Source organism: Solanum dulcamara, chromosome 7, assembly GCF_947179165.1.
Source record: "Solanum dulcamara chromosome 7, daSolDulc1.2, whole genome shotgun sequence".
In the NCBI taxonomy this organism is placed as follows: Eukaryota; Viridiplantae; Streptophyta; class Magnoliopsida; order Solanales; family Solanaceae; genus Solanum; species Solanum dulcamara.
The window spans coordinates 75,164,655-75,177,749 of NC_077243.1; the positions used below are offsets into that span (position 1 = coordinate 75,164,655).

Below are 13,095 nucleotides of genomic sequence, written 5' to 3' on the forward strand. Positions count from 1 at the left end.
TTGTTTTTTTACATATATACTCTTTCTATTATTATGGTTTAATTGATTAACAAATACATTCCTTCTTCTTGGTACACAAAATCATTAAACTTATTTTTTGCATACTTTTGTTTATAACAGCTAAATCGAGGTTTAAACGACAAATGTCAGTATACATATATAACAACACCTCTATAATAGCCAATAAAATGTCCAGACAAACATTGTCACTATAGAGAGATTTAATTGTACTACCATTGTAAGTCTGGTACAATTTTTCCTATTTCCTCCGCTAATTTCACACTCCATTTTTGTTCTTTTCTTCACATGATTTCCCAATAAATTTTGCATTTTCTTCCATTGCCATTGCACCCTGTTTCCCTTCACCTTCTTGTAGATCAGGAAAAATAATAATCAAGAATCAATATATTGGTCAATATTTTATCACACAATAGGCAGTTAACATTAAACAAACATCTTGAAGCATTTGTAGAATTAGGAATTTTATGGAATTATATTTAGATAAATTCATAAATTCAAGAAATAACAAACCAAAATTAAGATCAAATTATTTAATTCCATGATATGGATTTAAAGCAAAGTTCAATTTCACGTGAGCTAGTTCAATGAGTTGTCTTCAAATAATGAGCCCGCTCCATTAGCCAAAGGCCCATGCCATGTGTCAAATGACATGACGCACCAAGTCAAATAAAGGACCAATAAGATGATGTTACTTATTCAAATGATGTGGCACTCTTAGTCGTATTAAACACCAATCAAAGACGGCCAAATGTCCCAAATTACGTGTCTTGACCAAATAAATGTGACCTTATCACATGAGCTAATCAAAAAATAAAGCAAGAGAGTTCATCTACACTTAAAACTATTTAACTTCTACAACTATAAATAGAGGTGTTACATACCTCTCAAGGGGGACATTCAGTGAATTGGAGAGAAGGAATCTGCAATCAAAAGATCATTCGAGAAGAGGAGAGATACATCTTGGGGATCTGCAAGTCTCTTCATCTCTGGTGGTGATCCATAAGTTTTTATACCTCTCTACATTTGTGATCAAAGCCTAGAACCATATTCGTACTAAAATTTCAACAACAAATGATCCATCAATTCAAAAACAAGCAAAGCCCTTGAGTTGATAATCGTGAGGAAAGAATTAGAGGATTACCGGTTACGCCTTTCTATTTAAGATTTTATAAAGATTGCAAACCCCGCATAATATTGAAATCAAATATTAAATACTTGTCGCTATTTTTCTCATCTTAATTATTACTTTTTCAGGAACAAAAATTTAGTTGTTACACACCCACTATCCAAAAAAAACCTTGAGAAGCATGTCCTCTTCATCAGTAGAATCGAAAATGGCCCTGGCCAAGACTGTTTTAACGACAATAGGTTCTGTTACTGCAACAACCATGTTGGTTCGTACGATAATCCACGACTACATCCCCCTGGAACTCTGTGGATATCTCTTCTTTGGACTCGAAAACATGTTCACAAAGTTCTCGAATTAGCTAACGATGGTGATTGACGAATTTGATGGCCTCGTCAACAACGAAATTTATGAAGCTGCTGCGATCTATTTGGGCAACAAGTTGTCCCCTAACATCCATCGACTTAAAATCAGTAAGACTGAGAAGGAGAAAACTTTCAACATCGCCCTGGAACGTAATGGGGTAATGTCCCCCCCCCCCCCCACCACATATATATATAATCATAATTGTATGTTATGGTTTTGTTATCATGAAAGGTTTGATCCAAACAAAAATTTATGTTGCTTGGACTCTTAAAAGATTATTTTTTTTGGTCTCCCACTCGGTGTTCGGAGCCCCGACTAAATTCGGATCGCGCTTTGTAGGTCCCATTCGGGGGGTGGCGCTCCCAACAAAAAAAATTTCATACGCAGGGCTCGAACCCGAGACCTCTGGTTAAGGAAGGAGCAGTTCCACCATTGCACCACAACCCATATTGGTCTCTTACCAGATATTTACTACTAAGAATTTGTGGATTAGTGATGGACAAATTTGTAACTAAACAACAACATTCATCGCTACAGATTATCAAGAAATTGTGTTAGCTACGAGCTATTTAGCAATAAAGAAGCAATAAAATTCCTAGTTAATTTCAGTTTTTGTAGTGATAGTCGATTGTATGTAGGATCGTTCAAAAGTTGTGCATTTTAGAAGAATCTGACATGTGTATGACCATATTTTTGAGGGTCCTAGCAACCTAGAATAGAAGCAGTCAGGCAGTCAGCCTAATGCTTAAAGTAAAATGTGCATAAGAAACATCATAAAGTATGTATTTTATGTATAGATATGATGATACAACTTCTACTTTAATGATAAACCAGCTAAATAAGAAACAAACAAACTATGTGTAATTATAAATAGGATTATGGTAGTCTAATTATAAATAGGGTCATGGTCTCCAGCTCAAACATATGACATTTTCTAACAGTCCACCATTAGAAAAGTGAAATCACTTTCTTTAAAATTCACATCTTGATTTGAAAGATTGTTCCCTAATCATGAGAGCTCGAGTAAGCCTCCACATTTAATTTACCTTGGTGATAATTTTTTTTTTGATAAAGGTAACTTGTATTATAAACAAAAGAATACACCAAGAGTATTCTAAAGATACCTACATCCAAAAGTTGAGGAAGAAAGAAAAACTCCTTTGTAAGTTGTAACTAATCTAAAATACTAGGAATATCCTCTACATTTTGAGGATATTCATGTTTACACCAAAAAAAAGGACCAGAAAAGTCAACTTCAGATTCTGCATAGAGCATCTCTTGTTTTTAAAACATCTTTGGTTCCTTTGCATCCATATTTCCACCAAAGGCATGTTGGGACAATCTTCCATCTCTCCCTGTGTCATGACTAATTCCTGTCTCTGTTCCAGCATGCTAGAGCTTCTTTGATATTCCTTGGGATAGTCCAGCTAATGTCCCTCAAGTTGATGAAAATCTGCCACAACTTCACAGTCTCTCTATAATGTAGAAAGAAATGGTTTATGTTGAGTTTAATTGATAGGTTGAATGAGAAATTGAGGGAAAAAAAAGTGGAGAGGAAATGATATGTTCTCTCTTGCTTTATTAAATAAGCTTTGGTCCCACATAGGTGGTGGAAATGAAAAGTCTCCTACTTAAAAGTAGAAGCACTCCTTCATGTTGCTAAAGGGTCAAGAAGAGGGTCTCCCCTCGCGCCGTCGTCGTCGTCGCTCGCTCGGTTCGGTTTCGGCTTCGGCTTCGGATTGGGTCAATTGATACGATTACCAAATTTTCTTTAAATTTTTAATTAATTAATATTATTTATTTATTTAATTAATTAAGTGGAAAAAATCCTGACCCGCGACCCGCAACCTTGTCCGAAAAGTTGCAAACCTTTCCTCAACAGGCAAACCTTTTCCCAACAGGCAAACCTTTTCCAGATTGTCGTCTTCCGAAAAAGGACAAGAGAAAGGGACAAGCCAATATGGTGGAAAATAAAGAAGGTATTGATGATCTGTGTGCAATGCTATCAGAATGCAACCTAGTAGGTAATCCCAAAGAATGGTGGCTTGATTCGGGAGCTACTTCGCATGTGTGTGCAGTCCGAGAAGCCTTCTCTACTTATTCCCCTGCAACACCTGATGCGACGATCTATATGGGAAATTCTGCAACTGCTAAGATTGAAGGATATGGAAGAGTATTTCTGAAAATGACATCCGGCAAGGTGGTGACGCTGAACAAAGTGTATCATGTTCCAGAAATGCGAAAGAATTTGGTGTCTGCCGGCCTTCTTATCAAGAATGGATTCAAATGTGTTCTAGTTTCAGACAAAGTAGTTGTCAGTAAGAATGAAATGTATCTAGGAAAAGGCTACCTCACTGAGGGTCTTTTCAAACTAAATGTAATGGTTGTTGATGATAATAAAGTTCAAGCTTCTTCTTACTTACTTGAGTCAAATAATTTATGGCATTCACGTTTAGGGCATGTCAATCATAAAACCTTGCGAAAACTGATTAACTTAAATATATTGCCTAACTTTGATTGCAATAAATCAAAATGTCAAGTATGTGTTGAATCTAAGTATGCTAAGCATCCTTATAAATCTATTGAAAAGAATTCTAGTCCCTTAGAATTGATTCACACAGACATTTGTGATATGAAGTCTACACCAACTCGTGGTGGAAAGAAGTATTTTATAACTTTTATTAATGATTGCACTCGATATTGTTATGTATATTTGCTTAATAGTAAGGATGAATCAATTGATGCATTTAAGCAATACAAGAACGAAGTGGAAAATCAATTGAATAAAAATGATTAGAAGTGATAGGGGAGGAGAATGCGAATCTCCTTTTGAAAAGATATGTTTAGAATATGGAATTATTCATCAAACTACTGCCCCCTACACACCACAATCAAATGGAATTGCGGAAAGGAAAAACCGAACATTAAAAGAAATGATGAATGTTTTATTAATAAGTTCCGGTTTACCGCAGAACTTGTGGGGGGAAGCTATCCTTACAGCTAATCGAATACTCAACAGAGTACCCCATAGTAAAACACAAACTATTCCATATGAACTATGGAAAGGAAGAAAACCTAACTTGAAATATTTCAAAGTGTGGGGGTGTTTAGCAAAGGTCCAAGTTCCTTTGCCCAAAAGGGTAAAAATTGGACCAAAGACCGTGGATTGTGTTTTTATTGGCTATGCTACAAATAGCAAAGCTTGTAGATTTTTGGTTCACAAATCGGACAATCCTGAAATTAATGTTAATACGGTAATTGAATCAGATAATGCTGAATTTTTTGAAAATATTTATCCGTATAAAACTAAAAGTGAATCCTCAAGTGAAAGATCTAAACGACCAAGAGAAGTTCAAAAGGAAAGTAAACCAACCGAAGAGGATCCAAGGCGTAGCAAATGTCAAAAGATATCTACTTCCTTTGGACCAGATTTTGTGACATTCTTGCTTGAAAATGAGCCTCAAACATTTAAAGATGCAATGTCTTCTTCTGATTCAGCATTTTGGAAAGAGGCAATCAATAGTGAGATTCAATCAATTTTGAATAACCATACATGAGAATTGGTTGATCTTCCTCTTGGAAATAAACCTTTAGGATCAAAATGGATATTTAAAAGGAAAATGAAAGCTGATGACACTATTGATAAATATAAGGCAAGACTTGTGGTCAAAGGTTATAGACAAAAAGAAGGTCTTGATTACTTTGACACATACTCGCCGGTAACAAGAATAACATCTATTCGGGTGTTAGTAGCACTTGCAGCTGTATATGGTCTTGAAATTTATCAAATGGATGTTAAGACGGCTTTCTTAAATGGAGAATTGGAGGAAGAAATTTACATGGAACAACCTGAGGGTTTCGTAGTTCCAGGTAAAGAAAGGAAAGTGTGCAAACTTGTTAAGTCACTTTATGGACTTAAACAAGCACCTAAACAATGGCATGCAAAATTTGACCAAATAATGTTGGCAAATTGATTTAAGATTAATGATTGTGACAAATGTGTTTACATTAAAAATACTCCAAATCATGAAGTCATTGTTTGTTTATATGTTGATGACATGTTGATAATGAGTAAAGACATTGCCAATGTAAATGCTACGAAGCGTATGCTTGGCAGCAAATTTGACATGAAAGACTTAGAAGTTGCTGACTTAATCTTAGGAATTTGGATCCATAAAACTCCACAAGGTCTAGCATTATCACAGTCACATTATATTGAAAATATACTTGATAAGTTTAAATATTTAAATTTCAATGTTGCAAAAACTCCAATTGATGTAAGTTTTGCACTTTAAAAGAATGAAGGTAAAAGTGACTCACAATTAGACTATGCACGAGTTTTGGGAAGTTTGATGTATATTATGAATTGTACACGACCAGATATAGCATGTCCTATTATCAAGTTGAGTCGATTCACGAATAATCCTAATCAAACTCATTGAATGACAATGAAACGAGTCTTGGGGTATTTGAAACACACCCAAAACTATGCTTTGCATTATAATAAATATCCCACAGTAATTGAGGGATATAATGATGCAAACTGGATCACCGGATCATCTGAAGTTAAATCCACAAGTGGATATGTTTTCACCGTTGGTGGAGGAGAAGTGTCTTGGAAATCATCAAAACAGACATGCATCGCCCGCTCTACAATGGAGTCTGAATTTATAGCTTTAGACAAGGCTGGTGAAGAAGTTGAATGGCTTCGAAATTTTTTGGAAGATATTCCATTTTGGCCCAAACCTTTGGCACCCATATGTATACATTGTGATAGCCAAGCGGCAATAGGGAGGGCAGGAAATGTTATGTATAATGGAAAATCGCGTCACATTCGACGGCGACACAATACTGTTAGACAACTAATCTCTAGTGGTGTTATCACTATTGACTACGTAAAGTCAAGAGATAATGTATCGGATCCACTAACAAAAGGCTTATCTAGAGAAGCTGTTGAAAGATCATCGAGGGGAATGGGGTTAAGGCCTAGGACAAGTCAACATGGCGGTAACTCTACCTAGTAGACTGGAGATCCCAAGAACTAGGTTCAAAGAATCAAACAAAGTTATGATCGACGGTTCAACATTTTCAAATAACTCAACCCATTCTCGTGATGATGACAATATTCAGAAACAAAGGATAAAACCTTAAGGCTTTTTAATGAGTTAATAAAGCTTTAAAGGTTTTTTAATGATTATCTAAATCTGACTAAAAATGACTAGATAGTGTGTCTATAGGACTACACGTTTAGAAATTACCTATGTGAATGTGAAGTATAAGCCGCTTCAAGGGGAATGACGATAAAGGCCCATTCTTTATGCATTCACGAAACCAGGCGGTGTTCATGGCTGAAATGAACACAACTGTGAGAACCATAGATGGTTGATGATTGATTGTGTGACTTATGTTGTCTAGTTATACAACAAAGCTCGACGGTTCAAAGATATCGCATCTACCGATTGATCGAGTATATCCTATATAAGTTCACTATGGAAAGTTCAAAGGGAAACCTACTTATCTAGATGCAATTAATCTTCGCTTGTATATCACACACTTATCCGTGCATTCCTTTATCTTGTAGACATTCCCCATTCATGTGGGGGATTCTTGGGTTTAATTGATAGGTTGAATAGAAAATTGAGGGAAAAAGAAGTGGAGAGAAAATGATATGTTCTCTCTTGCTTTATTAAATAAGCTTTGGTCCCACATAGGTGGTGGAAATGAAAAGTCTCCTACTTAAAAGTAGAAGCACTCCTTCATGTTGCTAAAGGGTCAAGAAGAGGGTCTCCCCTCGCGTCGTCGTCGTCATCGCTCGCTCGGCTCGGCTCGGCTTCGGCTTTGGATTTGGATTTGGATTTGGATTTGGTCAATTGATATGATTGATTGATAATCTTTTTGGACCAAATTTTCTTTAAATTTTTAATTAATTAATATTATTTATTTATTTATTTAATTAAGTGGAAAAAATCCTGACCCGCGACCCTTTTCTTTCCCGGATTAATTTAAAATTTCCCTCCGTTTTTTCCAACGGATTTTTGAAAGGTTGCAACCTTATCCAAAAAGTTGCAAACCTTTCCTCAACAGGCAAACCTTTTCCCAACAGGTGCCTTTTCTTAAAAGGTGTAAACAGTCTATATATATATATTTGTTAATCCTCAGAATGTTCCATACGAAATTCTGAACATATACCATCTTCTTCTTCTTTCTGCACTTCCTAAAACTCGTGTGAAATACAACCATCAAGTGGTTCGAAGTCATCAAAGATTTGCAGTACCTCTACTTTGGTGAGTAAATCGTTCTATCTTGTGAGGAAAGATTGCAAAACCTCGGGTACTTTGAGGGAAATAATTTCCTTAAGGACACACTGTGCAGTCAGTGGGCTCGATATTGTTCTTGCATTAAATTTCCAGATTCTATTTTTATTACTTTTAGTTGTTGTTACTATTTTAATATTTTTTTCAATACAGTTTACTAACAGTTTATTGTCTGAACCTTGCATTCACAAAACCAACACCTAGAATAGATTTAAAAACCTCTTTTCATGAGGTTGTGTTGAGTGAGTGCAACCCTTTTAGCTAGCAGCCAAGTGAAAAATGCTACCTTGGATGGTATCTTGACTTTACAAATCATCTTTCAAGGCCATCCACCTATATGAGTACCTGGTCTTTGTGAGCTACTACAAGCTGAGCCAACTGAATATCTACTTTGCTCATCTGGATACCAAAAAGATTGTCCTCATTTGTACTTGGATCTTTGCACTGCTCAAGAATGTTGAGCAGCTCAGCTACTATATTGACCTCCCAATCATTTAGATATCTTCTAAATTTGAGATCCCACCCTTGATTATCTCTTATTTCTCTGATTGTAGCTTCTTTTTGAAGGCTCAGACTGAACAAAATAGGGAACCTATTTCTCAAAGGCACAAATCCACCATTTGTCTTCCCAAAACAGTGTCCTTCCACCATTCCCTACCTTGATTATGCATTGGATCTCCATAATCCGGACCCATAAGGTTGTAGGGAAACTAGTGATCCACAAATTCTCCATTCCAAACCTAGACTTTATTGTTTCCGTACAAAGAGCTTGTTCCTGTGAGGCAAATCTCCACAGCCACTTCATAAGTAAGTTATTTTGGATTTTTAGATTTCTAATCCCCAAACCTCTTTTTTTGCTAAGAATAACTTGTTCCCACTTAACTAGATGAAATTTATGATTATTAGGATCACAATTTCCTTGACACAAAAAATTCCTCCTAATTGCATCCAGTCTGTCAATCACATTTGCAAGCATAGGGAAAAATACATCATATATGTAGGTAGAGCATCTAGCTCACTATTGATGAGTGTGACTCTTCCTCCTAAGGACAAATATTGACTTTTTCGATTCACCAACTTCTTCTTACACTTCTCTAAAATGTTGTTCCAAATACCTTTTGACCTGCTCGTCACCCAAAGGCATGCCAAGGTATGTTGTGGGAAGCTCCCCTACCTTTCCCTCTAGGATATTTGCTAACAGGTTTATCTTAGGCACCTCAGCGACAGGGTAAATGAGGCTCTTTCCCAGTTGATGTGTAGGCCTGAAATGGCTTCAAATAGAATCAGGATTACTCTCAGATATCTTAGTTGAGAGCTATTTGCATCACAAAATATCAATGCGTCATCATCATATTGTAAATGTGAATGTGTGATATGGCCAAACCCTATCTTTCATTCATGTTAGCATTGAATCCTCTTATCCATCCTATTGTTCGAGCTATTATGAGCATATAATTTAGGCCCTCCATTGCCAGGATAAAGAGGAAAGGAGATAAAGGATCTCTTTGTCACATCCCTCTCTCCGATGAGAAAAAACCAGAGCGGGAGCCATTTAACAAAATGGAGAATTTCACAGTTGTAGTGCAAAATTTAATCCACTTTAACCATTTTTCTCCAAAACCCATGTTTTCCAGAGACTTCTAGAGAAATCCCTAGTGTGGGTGGTCATAGGATTTTTTAATATCCAGTTCGCATAAAATGCCTGGCACCTTAATGATCTTTCTCTCCTCTACACATTTATTTGCAATCAGGACTACATCCATAATCTGCCTTTCTTTTATAAAAGTCATTTCTTGAGTATCCACTAGATTATAGACCACTTTCTTGAGTCTTTCAGACAAAACTTTGAAATGATCTTATATATGCTCCTTATTAAACTAATAAGTCTGAAATCCTTCAACTCCTTAGCCCCTATCATTTTTGGAATCAGTGCTATGGAGGTAGCATTAAAACTTCTTTCAGAAAGCCATGATCATGGAAGTTTTGGATAGCTGCAACTACATCTTTTCTAACTACATCCCAACATGTAAAATAGAATGTCATAGTGTGACTTTAAAGTGAATTTGTTTTACGAAGAGTGCGTTATGACCAGTGGCCGCTTGCTCGGTAGGGGCGGCTCCTCCGTTGTGGGTAAATGGTCAAGCGCACTGGATCTATTGTGGATGTTCCTACGGGAAAGGCTATGTTAGGATGTGTGATCGATGGCTTGGGAGTCCCTATTAAAGGATCTTTGTGCCCTTTACTTACTTCAAGGGATGGTCCGTCTGATACATGATTGGTTAATAACGATTCTCAACAGCATCTGTAAGATCTCAATCCTCAATTCGGGCTCAATGACAGGAATGAATGGCTTTTTCCTGTCTCCTCATGGATCCAACTATTAGGTTCGTGGGTTTGTGTTCCGTTATTTTCTTAAAAAATGGCGAATTACACCAAATTTTTCCTTCAACCAAGCCTTTCCATTCCGAAATTGAGAAAGATCACTCTGAAAAGTTTCCTACAATTGACCGATTGATCCATAAGAGCGGTAAGAGATGATATTCACAAGAATGGGAAGCAGTATCGATAAAGCAAGATAGCATTTTATGCCCACATGTTTGAATTTGAGGGTAAAGAGGTTGTCACTAAGCATTCCTAGTCACACGGAAAAAGAGGGCAAATGGCAAGGCAAGGCCATATGCCCGTTTGGCTCCTTGTGGAGTATACCCATCAGGGCCAGGAGCTTTATCCCTAGCACATGCCATAACATAATCCTTTATTTCATTCTTACTGAACTGACTCTGTAGTATGTTACTGTCATTTTCACTGATCATCTTGCCATTTCTAGTAATGAACTGAGGTCTCCATCTCTCTGTCTCAGAGTAAAAACTTTGATAAAAGTTTAAGATTCTTTTCTGTTTATTGCTGGTTCTTCTGTGCACACTCCATTAATAGAAATCTTATCAATGTTGTTGTCTCCTGTGGCTGTTCGCAATCCTATGAGAGAACTTAGTGTTCTTGTCCCCTTCTTTTAACCACAAGGCTTTGGATCTTTGTCTCCAAGCTTCTTCCTACCTTTTTGTATTTTTTTCAAATTCAACCGTGAGAATTGCTCTTAAATAGGATTCATCATATGTGAGTTTCCCTTGGTCTTGTATCCTCTCCAGGGCAGCCAGTTGATTAAGAATGTTATGTTTATGTAGTCTCAGGTTCCCCTGACTTGTTCTGCTCTACTCTTTGAGTTTATCTTTCAAGTATTTTAGTTTACTTGCTAAGATAAAATTAGGTCTTCAATCTTGATATTCCTCAATTCTTCTGTGATGGTTGTAGCTTTATTCTCTCCCTAATTATTTACTTTCAAAATACTATTTCTCCATAAAACTTTGTTTTTATTGTTTCCTTGAACCAGAGTTTATATTTTTTATTTTTTTGAAATATCTCTCTTAATGATGTCCTTCACAACATGTTGGACTGAGTTCGTCCTCATGCCCTACATCTTTATTGATTCGAGTTGAGTTGAGTTTTGAGGTTCCATGAATTGATTTCTTGAGTTATCTAAAATTTCTATCGAGTTTTTGTATATAAATTCATATGTATTGATGATGTCTTTGAGTTGAGTATTTGAGGTATACATTCATGTATGCATTCATATGAATCCAAGATGAGATTACATTTTTGTCATAATTTGTCTTGAGGTTGAGATTGATGGTTTCCATGTATAAATAAAGTATTGCTTTTCAAAGTGAGATGATGCATATTTTAATGAGTTTGATGAAATTGAACATAGAGTTAAATGAGGATTTTAGAGCAAGATATTTGATGATGATGTTTATTTTTTTAAAAAGGTAAAATAATTGATGAAGAGGTAATGTTGATGATGATGTTTTGAGATGGAGTGGATTGGAGTCTAATGTGACTACATGATATAATTTGCATAATTCAATTTGATTGGAGTCTTATGAGGATTTTGAGTATCAATGATTGTTTGAAAAGGAGTTTTAAAATTGATTTGTGAAAGTTTTTGCATAAATTATTTATGCACTATTTTGAGGTTAAAGAATGATTATTTTCATCTTTGATTTATAAAGAGTTTAAGTATGAGTTAAGTTTGAGAAGTCTCTTAATTATTATTTTGAGCATGAGTATTTTGAGTATAAATGAATTGAACACTTTTACATTAAAACGTCTATTTTGAGAATGAGTTGAGGGGTTAAAATTATATTTCAAATGCATTTAATATATATTGCATTGATTGAGTTTTGAAAGAAGGCCCAATGAGACCAGATTGATTGAGTTTTGAAAAGAGTCCAATAAGAGCAAATTGATTGAGTTTTGAAAAGAGTCCAATGAGACTAAATGAGTTGATTTGAACTAAGTTCAAAAGAGACTAAATAAGTATTTTGAGTAGTTTACTCACTTGATAGATATGAGCATATTGAGTCTTGGGAGGAGGATCGAGCACCAAATTGAGTAAGAGTAAGTAATAACTCAAACTCAATAACTACGTAGCCAATGTAGAGAATGATTAAACCATTAAAGTCGGATGTTTCCATATTTCATTGTCCTGACATAATAGGACTTGATTGATTGTTGGATCCGTGATTTGTTGATTCATTCATACCCTGGCAAAGTATTGAACGGATGTGACAACAATGTCGGTTTGTTATACATCACTGGCTCATAGGTGATGGTTGTCGGTTAGAGAAACTCCTAAATTGAGTGAATTGTATATGATTGGATTGGATCAAATTGTATGTGATTGGATTGAATCGAATTGTATATGATTGGATTAGATCGGATTGTATATGATTAGATTGGATTGGATAGTATGTGATTAGATTGAATCGGATTGTATATGATTGGATTATTTCAAATTGTATATTATTGGACTAGATCGAATTGTATATGATTGGATTTGATCGAATTGTATATGATTGAATTGTATCAGATTGTATATGATTGGATTGGATGGTATGTGATTAGACTGAATTATATTGTATGTGATTGGATTGAATCGGATTGTATATGATTGGATTGGATCGGATTGTATAGGATTGGATTAGATCGAATTGTATATGATTGAATTGGATCGGATTGTATATGATTGGATTGGATTGGATGGTATGTGATTAGATTGAATCGGATTGTATATGATTGGATTGGATAAGATTGTATATGACTGGATTGGATCGGATTTTATATGATTGGATTGGATCAAATTGTATGTGATTGGATTGAATCAAATTGTATGTGATTGGATTGGATCGGATTGTATGTGATTGGATTAGA

The 13,095-nt window shown here is 35.6% G+C and overlaps 1 pseudogene; it reads left to right on the forward strand.

The window, feature by feature from the left end:
- Positions 1 to 933: 933 nt before the first annotated feature.
- The window catches only part of LOC129894881 (protein HYPER-SENSITIVITY-RELATED 4-like), a 56,000-nt pseudogene continuing 43,838 nt past the window's right edge, over positions 934 to 13,095 (forward strand).